Raw genomic sequence first — 10,808 nt, forward strand, 5'->3', positions numbered from 1 at the left:
CCACAGGGACGCCAGCCTTCGGTCTTCTTAGGGACGAGGTGAAGTGGTGAGGCCCATGGGCCGTCGGAGGGGCGGGCGATTCCCTCCTGGAGCATGGCTTCGAACTCTGCTTTGGCTATGCGCATGCGGTCCGGGGCAAGGCGACGGGCGCGACAGAAAACCGGGGGCCCTGGGGTGGTCCAGATGTAGTGCAAGGTGGTATGCCGCACGTCGCGTGGCAACCCGCTGGGGCGCGTCAAACCGGGAAATTCGGCGAGGATGGCGTGGTACGGTGAAGTATGTTCGATGCTGAGTACTCTGATGCTTGGCTGGTGGGTAGTCGTTCGCTGTCCCGGCGCAGAATGTCCCGTTGTCGCGTCGATGAGACGGTCGTGGCGGCAGTCCGGAAGGAGGTTGTAGTGCGCCAAAAAGTCTGAGCCGATGATTGGCTCTGTGACGTCGGCGATGACAAAATTCCAATGAAAGTCACGGCGTAGGTTTTTAAGCTGGACGCGCAGGCGGAGCGAGCCGTACGTTTTGATAGTGGAACGGTTTGCCGCGCTGAGCTCGAAAGACATAGAAGGGCGGGGACCTTGAAGGTGGGCTCGCGGGTTGCAGCAAATGTCGGAACCGCTGTCGACAAGGAACCGCTGCTTTGTAAATTGGTCGTGACGAAGATGCGACGGCCTCCAGGTTGGCAGCTCGCAGCCGTGGCTACGAGCTGCCGTCGGCGTTTCCCTGATTTCTAGCGGAGCAGGGGGGTCGACATTGCCGTGCTCTGTCCCCGAAGCGTCTATGGTAGCAACACCGGTCGTCGTCACCAGGCAGCTGCGACGGGGTAGTGTTCGGGCCACGGCTTTGCGAGTGGCACGTCGGCAAGTGTTGATCCAGGCGTCGTTGAATGGAGCTGAGCTGTCGGCTGATATCGTCGATACGCCGCGCAAGCTCTATGGTGTTCAGCGGTGCAGCGACAGCCTGGACGGTGGGCGACAACGGCGGCAAAAAGACCTCGATGACGCGATCAGCGATGTTGGCGAGTTGGTCGAGAGGTAGCGTAAGCTGAGCCTGCAGAATTGCCTGGACGTGCGGTGGAAGTCGTTGAAGCCAAAGTGCTCGCAGGAAGGAATCCTGGACTTCCATGTTGCCCGCGAGAGCACGCATGTGGCGGAGGAGCTGCGAAGGCTTGCGCTCGGCTAATTCTGCGGACTGAAGTTGTCGCACCTTCTGGTCTTCCGAGAGCGACAGGCGGCGAATAAGTTCCGTCTTGAGGTGTTCGTAAAGGTTGGCCGTTGGTGGGTTGGCAAGGATATCCCGGACCTCGCTGGCGTAGCGGGCATCGAGGTGGGCGACGACGTAATCGTAGCGGGTCCGGTCTTGTGTGATGTGCGCAAGGGAGAACTGGGCCTCGACTTGGGTGAACCATACCTCGGGCGAGTCGGCCCAAAACGGCGGAAGCTTGACAGCGAGACGCCAGACGCCGTGCGGGGCAGCGTGCGGGATGCCATCTACCGGCGTTGTGACGTCCTCGGCGGAGCCGGCAGGGTGCTGCTGCACGGAACCATTGAGCTGGTCGTGCTGTTGCTGAAGCTGTTGCTCTTGCTTCTGGATCACCTCTTGCTGCGCGTGAAGCTGCCTGTTGAGAAGTTCCAGCTGTCGTTGAAGGGCGTCTTGTTCGTCCATGGCGATGCGTTGTTGTTCGTTGTCCGGGTCACCAGATGTGGGGATGTCGCGGCTAGCGAAGGACGAATCCCAACATAAAAACGTAACGCTTCTTTATTCGGTGAACGATGTCAGCGGACGGGCATACCAACGCTACGTTCGTCACGGTAGCGGGTGGTAGAAGGCGGCTTTTATCAGCCAGGCAGCCTGTTCTTATAGCCACCGTCGGTGACGCATACCTCGGGTGACATGGCAGTGGCGCTATGCTTTATCGACCATGCAACCCAGCGTGCAGCTGTGGTATGCTTGGCCAGATGATAAGATGGAAGGGTGCGCAGAAATATGCGCGGTGTGTTTCGCCACAGTTCCATTCATTTCGCCATATAACACGCATGCGTATGCCACAAACACGTACATGCATACTCAGTGTAAAACAAAAAATAATAAATTTAAAGCACGAAAAGTAAAGCTAACCAGAAAAGGCGTCACGTATGCACCCGCGTGACTCATGTGCCCTCTGCTAGAGAGAGAGAGAGATAGAGAGAGAGAGAGAGCAAATTTATTTTCAGAAAGGCACACATTAAAACAGCATCATACGCGCACACGCGAACGTCATTGTTTCAGCAGTTAAAAATGCAAACACTTAATACAACCTCAATACAACATAAGGAGGAGGAGGAGGCAAAGGAGAGGAAAGACAGGGAGGTTAGCCAGTGTAAGTACCGGCTGGCTACCCTGTGCTGGGGAAAGGGGTAAAGGGGATAAAAGGAGAAAGAAGAAGAAAAGGAAAAAAAAATAAAAAGAAAAAAATTCGCACAGTAACGCGAAACTACGCTCTACAACGTTCAAAGGTGGTCGCACAATTCACATGTCCTTAAAAACTTCAACAAAGCCCTTAAGGCCTTGAATGCCGAAGCCCGTCCGGACCAATGTCCTAGAGCTTTTTCCTCTGTAAAGGGGCGATTGTCCAGTTTTGCGAGAGCGGTCACGAGCACTGTTCTTCGCACTGCGTAACGGGGACAGTCACAAAGGAGGTGTTCACGAACTCATTCCGCATTGGAATGGCCGACACCTGCGGCTGCGAGGAGACGATTGAATACAACATAAAGAGGTTAATCGAAGGATGGATAGTAGAGCGATAGCCTAGGCTTGCTTTGTAGCCCATTGGTATGGCTGGACCCACTACGGGGAATCAGCTTCGTGCAGCGCGCTGCCTCCCAAATTTGGCGTCAGCATCTTCAACGAGGCATTGGCGATGTTGTTGCTGGTGGTGCTCCTCTTCTTATTTACAAATACAGTTCGCAAGAATATACACAATAAAGGGATCACCTCAGCCGGACGGAACCTGTGAGTGCCGCTGTAAAGGCCTTGGGTTTTTTCGCAGCACTCAGTAATATTTCAACAGAGTGGCAGTTGTCACCATACGGCACATGTGGACATCCCTCTAGAATTCAAGGCCGTATACAAATTTACTTTTTGTTGGTTATGTAAAAAAATGATAGAAATATTTACGTACATGAAATATTTGCTACTGTTACTACTACTACTACAATGTTTGCTACTGCGCTTTCTTTTGATTACTGTAGCTGACTTTGTATTGTGTAATTCCCCTGTAGAACTAACAGCAGTCATAAATGTGTGTGTTTAATAACGATAACTCGTACATAGACGAGCTTGAAAATCTGTTCGACCCCAAAAGTGCTTACCTTGTAACTGCACGAATGACTAACATTGTATAAATTTTCTAACTTTGAATAAAAAAGTCATAGCCTTCTAGAATGTTGCAAACGCTATAAACTATGTTAAATGAGGCTTTAGAAGTACGATACAGCTCGATGACATCGGAAGAACAATGCTTGCCAGATGAAATCAATACCTCTTTCTCTCTCTCTCTCTCAACTTTTAATAGACAAAAGAAAGTCCAACATAGGTGCTGTCTACGGACTCACAAGAGTATGAAAGTAGGTTTCATGCATTCCAGGTTGTCTCGGTGAATTAGCGTCGTCAAATCTGAAAGAACAGAAAAGTTTTTTTTTTTCCTATGAGAAGAACAGCTTCTAAATTGTCCATTTCAGGGGCTCGCGTGCCAAGCCACCTGTCGCATTCGTTAACCACTGGCTTCAGGGAACTAGTCCCAGTGAATGAAGCAACTTTCAAGCATCCTTCAGTTTTCACATTCAGTTCTTTGAGGGAAACGAGACACTATGAGGAAAAAAAAATAATGTAGTAGTGTTAACGTCTCGGGCTCTGACAGGCTGCTGCATATATACTACACAAAAAAAAACGTCCAGTCACCATTTCATTTACATAGCTTTTGCACCTTTACTTATTGCTCGGAAGGAATTGAATTCTTCTTGAATATCTGGTTTGATAATTATGTACACTGTAGTCAATTAGTCATAGCTCATACCTTTCAATCTCCTCTCAATGACTCGCTTTCTGCATCGACACTTGTTCCCAACTTGGTAGTCGATGTCGAGCTTTAACAGAAATTTGAACCACAATAAAGTTTTGCTGAGATACGCAATCGAACACGGCATTGATCTCACTGGAGCTAAGTTGAAAACTGGTACCAACTGTTCTGTCTTTTTCAGGCACATATTATTATATGGAACCTAAAGTCAATACTAAAGGGGATGGGGGCACTGCAATATTACCCTGCCAAAACAGAATAAATTTAGAGAGTACTGGCGTCAGAAAAGCCCATAGAAAAACTGCACATAAATTAACAGCCCTCAGGACATTGGATGCGTGCGAGCGAGTTTTGTAAACTGATTAGAGACATGTTCGGTAGTAATGTGATCAGTCAGACCAATCGTTAACCTGGTTATATACTGCGTGATTCGCTTAATGTACTGTGCGTGCGGGATGACAGTTGCGGTCTGCATTACGGGAGTTAAGCACCTCGCGCTTCAAACTATTTTTCCCACTGTTTTTTCTTTCGCTGTCCTTTCACTTTCTTTGCAATTATTCGAAAACGGGTTTACATTTAGATCGCGAACACTTCATTACCATTTATTGCCTTCGATTCAGTAAACGGTGACCTGTGTAAAAACTCATAGCTTTTATATTATACTGTCGTTCAGCCCGATTCTTTTTCCGATATTATGCGTCACCTTGTTACACTTATCTCATGTGAGGAAACAGCTCTCACCAGTCTGAACGGCAACAATTATTCTCAATTTCCCATAAAACCACTTCACCTTCACCTTGCTTGTCGTAGCTTTGGCATGCGTTGGCCTCGGTCTTATTATGCATACATATCCAAAAGTGTAAAATTAAATTTTATCAACAATGAACATGTGGCCACATAACTACTTGTGTCAAAGACAAGCGTTTTGCTAACTCTATTTGAGTTGCGTTTCAGATGCATTGCATCCCTGTACAAATATAGTACAAATATGTACAAAGTATAGCAGCATTCAAAAACTGCCTTCAATCCTCCATTTGCATGCGCTAGTTTTTCTTGCCCGGCTATAGCTGTCTGTATCTTGGGGCAGTGTTGGTTCATGGCGCAGCTACCTTGCAAGATACGTAATAAAGTGTGTTTATTTTAGTGCCGTGTCTGTTGTTGCCCTAATCTAGGAACCTCGCCGTTAACACATGTACGTATAAATACGTTTCAAATTGGGCCTTGTCACACCGTACAAAGCCTAAATTTTGCGTCAGAAAAGAAACGGACGCCGCGGACTTTTACAGTGAATATCGCTGGCGATTTTTCACTTACTGTCACTTTTTTTCTGCAAACCTCATTAGATATGAATTCACGGGAGTAGTGCCATACGAATATACGTACGGAAAGCCGATTCACAGGCGTGCTTTGCTTTTTATTTTCACGTGGATGCCACACATTCGAGTTCCTCAAGCACGTGTAGCGCGGCACTTCGTGTTCAATTAGTTATAGCAGAAACTCAAGAAAAAAAAAACAATGGAAACTTTTTTGCGAGCCTCTCATTTCGTTCTCGCGAACGCCGACTAGCCGCAGCTGCAGAGTGACGAAATAGGCGGGTCACACCCTGCCGCCCCCCGCTATACATGCGACAAATATGAGAAGGAATGATGGAGAAGGGCTCCATCTTGTTTTGAAGAGAGAACACGGCGCGTGAAGGCGCGGTCACTCGTGAATCACGGTTCAGGCTTAAAAGAAACATCACAATGGTTGCCCATTCTCGCAATTCCGGTACAAACCGCTTGACTTTCATTGGATCCCCCGGACCGTGAAATGGTACCCACACGATGTTGCGTGTTGTGGGCTTCAAACCTTCCTCGTGTTTATTTGCATTGGTGGAATGAACGACACGGGACAAGCACGGAGTCTTCATGCTCACATTATTTAGGCAGCTGTGCGCACGCGGACATTGACATCACCGAAGACCAGACTGCACTTCGGTTTGAGGGCGCCAAAGAACCACAGCTTGAGTTGAATAGATAGCGTTGTGGTTCGATTCCATACACACTTTCGCCTACCCCTTCGGTTTCTATCACCGCTTTTTATGACCTTGCTGAGATGTGATCAATGTATGCTCGAATATAATCTAACGCGCTTGCTTTCGGCTCCAGGTTCAGCGTTAGCCCAATAATATGGGAGCCCAATAAATCTGCTGTCCCTGCTTGGGATGCAGGAGCGCTGACTAGACGAGCATGAAAAAAAAAAAAGATGAGAATACAAGAGCGCTTGTGTTGAGATCCCCTTCGTCCACAAACACTCGCAAGTTTCCCACTGTTGTTCCTGGTTTGTTTTATACTATGCACAGTGATCTGCATTGATAACTGGTTTTCTGCACAAAAGTTTTAAGCGTTTAACAGGATTGAACCATAAGAAAGCAATTTTTTTCAACCCTAAAGCCACTTTAACACTCACAAGTACTCAGTTGGTGCGTTGGCCACCTCTCCTTGGGCTTATTCTCCCAAACCATACTGTGTGCTCGGAAGCTGTTGATTTCTTTGCAAACCGCATCAAATCTACTCAGTTCTCAACAAAAAATTTTGGCATTGTTATTAATTATGGAAAATTTCTGCGTCATCGCTTCCAAGGAACCGTTCACGTACCCACACCAAACATATGCCTTATGGACTTCCATTGTATTAAAAAAAAAAAGATTGAAACTGTATCAATCAACGCTGTTTTCAAGGCATCTGTTCAAACCGTCTTCTCGCTACAGTGGCAGCTGCAAGAGAATACGAACAAGCGACACCACAGCCTGGTCCACTGCTTCCAGGCTGTGTCAATATTCCTTACCCCCGAAGAATGTCGTGATGCATTTCGTGCCACTCAGTCGACAACCCTATCATTCGCTCTGATAACACAAGAGCGTCGCGCTAGGTGCTCTTCCGGCGCCCGAGTTGCCTGGTTTTTGCGGTTTGCCTGCTTGGGGAGCGTTGCACAGTAATTCCGAGTAACGTATCGTGAGTGAGGTACTGCTTTTTTTATATTGTTCTCGGAGGAAGTCTATGAGGATGTCGGTGATAAAAACAATGCCCGGCTTGACATGGCGCCAGTCTCCTACAGCAATGATAATGTAATATATGAAACAGGCTTACACACCTGTTACCGAAAGTATATATATATATATATATATATATATATATATATATATATATATATATATATATATATATATATATATATATATATATGTATGTATGTGTGTGTGTGTGTGTGTGTGTGCATGTGTGCGTGTGCGTGTGTGTGTTTAAAAATTGGAGGACGCTTAAGCTTCGCCTTCAAGAGTGGAACGCGATAGCGTTCCCGTCGACCCGCCAATGGGTGTAAGACAATGGGCTACAGGGCAGCCATCACTTACGAGGCGCCCCGCATCAGACGCGGTGAGCGTCGAGCCATATGGTCGAGCAACGCGGCGTTCAGCGCAGCAACGAAACGTGCGCCTGAGCAAGCGGAGCGAACCAAAGAACTCGGTATCCCGGAGGGGGAAATGATGCACGCCAGCCAAACGCCGTGATCGGCACGGGCAGAGAGATAGAGAGATAGTGATCTAAAGAAAGGAAGGACGCTTGATTCTACAGAGGGAGCCAGGCGAAGCGTTGTCAGGGAAGAGAGTCCGAGCCGCGACAGCTCCAATGCGCGCGTGGCGCGCCATATGTCGGGGCAGCGCCGTACATGGAGAGGAGGGGGTCTTCTGTGTTTGCCGCAAGATGGCTCTCCGTGTGCGGAAAGCGCAGAAGAAATGCAGCGAAACGCACTTCGCTACTCGTGTAATTGCGACTTCTGTAAGTTACATGTTCATAATTACCGATATACACCACAGTATATCTTTCCACGGCTCGTTTCGAAGGCAACACCGCATTCACTAGAGGCGCGTTTGTACCTTTTGGAAGCATCGAAATCGTGGCTGAGTGGTAGCGTCTCCGCCTCACACTCCGGAGACCCTGGTTCGATTCCCACCCAGCCCATCTTTGAAGTTGCTTTTTATTTATGGAGTGCCTGCCGTGATTTATCGCTCACGGTCAACGCCGCAAAACGCCGACACCGACGCCGACACCCGACGACACCGGCTTTTCTGCGACACGAGCTCCTTAACGCTATCGCGTTAAAATGCAATGTTGTAGTGTTGAAATGCTTGCCTCGATATCAAGGCTGGTCAAGAGGACTGTGAACGCCTAACGCCACTTACACCACGATATGATTCCTCCGCTCGCTAGGCTATGGGCTCTGGCACTGCTGTCAACGTGGAAAGCTTGTGCGTCTAGTGTCCATGTAAAAAATAGGTATTGATTGATTGATTGATCGATCGATTGATTGATTGGTATGATGGATAGATTTCTTCTACCAAGCAGCCATGGAATGATACCATGAGTAATTAGCACGTGATTAGTATAACTATGAAACCTACATGAATTTTGCAAGTTTGAACGAGATCACAAAAAGAAAAAGACAGAAAGCCCTCGCTTTCAAGGGAACATGAAATAGAACTTTGCAAGTTTGCAATAGCTACGTTGAAGTGACGTTGTTCTGTTCAGATGGATGCCTTCTCCTTTTTCTAGAAAAAACGCAAAAATAAAAATGATCCAGTGGTTCAGTAGTAGTGTTATTATTTCTCCAATAAGAGCTTAACTATAGAAAAGTGCATTGCACGTACCAGCTCGGCATATGCATCCGGATTGTATCCCACCACCCGGAGCACCGTTTTAAGACACAGCGACTCCAACTTCGTCTCCTTGATCATTTATCAACGAGGTAGTCCTTCAGCCTCAAGTGGATACTTCACGTGCAAGAGTGTTCTTGGCCACCCGACATAACCGACACTAGTGTTCTACGCTACGACCAATACCTCCTGTCATATACATTTGCGCCGTTTCGGGATGCCTTCCTTTCTCTTTTTTCGCGAGTTCCTACACTCGCGCCATTCTCTTAGTCAAGCGTGTTCGCACTTGGCTGCTTTGAATGCCACTCGTTTTCAATGCACTCGTTACGAATTCACATATGAAAGCTAGGTTTTGGTTGGCAGACGAAAGGGGACGTTGAGTCACGTGCGAAGCACTTTCTGCGGGGCTGCACAAGCATAACAAGACGAGCCTTTCATCTACTCCTGTATTCGCCAAGTCTGCTCGTATATATTAAATGTGTCGCTTTCGTTCAGTTGACAAAATGCTCTGAGGACAGATGCGTGAGAAAAAAAATCCGAACGCTTTTCGGCACATTTCAATCCCTCATGTGACGAGTGTTGCATAGAGGAAACATACCAGAATTTTTTTTTGATTAATTTCGATCTTGGGTACAAAGTTTCTGGCTAACTGGTTTCGGCCAACACTGCATGACAGGCGGTAAACGTTATTTGCATGTCTAGAACAGAGGGCACAGGACGAGGAAGAAGATTGGTACGTGACGCGCTGGTTTTAATTGAATGAGGACAATTTCCTTGCTAATTTCCTAAATTTTTACCTTACTTCATTCTTTTTACGCGATCAAAACTTTCCAACAGTGCTTCTTTTTTGGCTCAACTAACTATTGTCTTAACTCGCACGATTCTTGGTCAATACCTCATAGTGGGTTTGACCCACTCATGGAGGCACGCAAACAAAGAAAAAAACAAAAAAACAACAAAAAAACAGACGAAGGCACGGTGACGGGAGACAGCGTGATGCGAAATCTCCGGCTTCAGTTGTGTCACACATGTGATGCAAATAAAATGAAATGTACACTTGTAATTGACATATGACAAGAGCTGCCTACAAATTCTAAACGAAGCCATAGGTGGCTTGGAATGAAGCCAACTGCCAGTTTTCTGCTTGATGTTTCCGTCTTACCTCTGAAAAGGTTTCTGCAAATATTTGCTTCCCTTCGTTGGTTACGCCTATTCTCCATCTGGTTTACACATTTGGATAGAGAATAAGCACTTTTTTAATATTTGTACGTCCTGTTATAAAGTGGTAAATTACAGAAAGTAAGACACAGACCTACGAAAATTGGGCTTGGAACCTAATGTCTCGGAAAGAGCAATAAGAGCAACAAAAACGCCGGCCAATACAACCCTGTGCAACCCAAAGAGAATGTGCATTCATGCGTTAGTTATTTATGTTGTGACGTGTAAATTTTCCCACCTGCGCCGAACGGCACGAGGCAGTGTTCTGCCTATACTAGAGTATTTCAGTAGCGCAGCAAAATGAATGAATGAGGTAATAAAAAAATAAAAAGATAAATAAATAAATAAATCAACCAATAAACCAACCAGCCAACGAAATAAATCTATCTATCTATCTATCTATCTATCTATCTATCTATCTATCTATCTATCTATCTATCTATCTATCTATCTATCTATCTATCTATCTATCTATCTATCTATCTATCTATCTATCTATCTATCAATGAATGAATGAATCAATCAATCAATCAATCAATCAGTCCTATCGACCCAATGGAAGGTTAGAAGCGTGTTTCATATTATGTGATATACCAACGACATAACCGTAGAGCTGCACCAAAGGTTAGCATAGCAGACACTCGTGTATTCTCATATAGTCGTGGATCCAAAACTCTCCCTTCACTCAGCAGCGTTGAGCAGAGCATACCCCATTGCCTCAAGAAGGCGTCATGCTTATTAATAATTGCCGTGAATTTTTCATGGAGCGCAGTGTTCGCGTCTCTCGGTGGACTTGGCTGTATTCCACTTTCTTGAGTCGAAGACAACTGTTCAGCAGAGGAGCATTGT

At 46.5% G+C, this 10,808-nt stretch overlaps 1 long non-coding RNA gene across 1 annotated transcript in view; it reads right to left on the bottom strand.

The window, feature by feature from the left end:
• LOC139061006 (uncharacterized) overlaps positions 1-8,882 on the bottom strand; it is a 37,831-nt gene extending 28,949 nt beyond the window's left edge. Inside the window, exons 1-2 of the long non-coding RNA XR_011515133.1 lie at positions 8,736-8,882; positions 3,588-3,648 (exon numbers count right to left, since the gene is read on the bottom strand). This is a non-coding gene — a long non-coding RNA (uncharacterized lncRNA). The remainder of the gene's footprint in view (positions 1-3,587; positions 3,649-8,735) is intronic.
• Between the last annotated feature and the right edge of the window lie 1,926 nt (positions 8,883-10,808).

The sequence above is a fragment of the Dermacentor albipictus genome, chromosome 6, assembly GCF_038994185.2.
Source record: "Dermacentor albipictus isolate Rhodes 1998 colony chromosome 6, USDA_Dalb.pri_finalv2, whole genome shotgun sequence".
NCBI lineage: Eukaryota > Metazoa > Arthropoda > Arachnida > Ixodida > Ixodidae > Dermacentor > Dermacentor albipictus.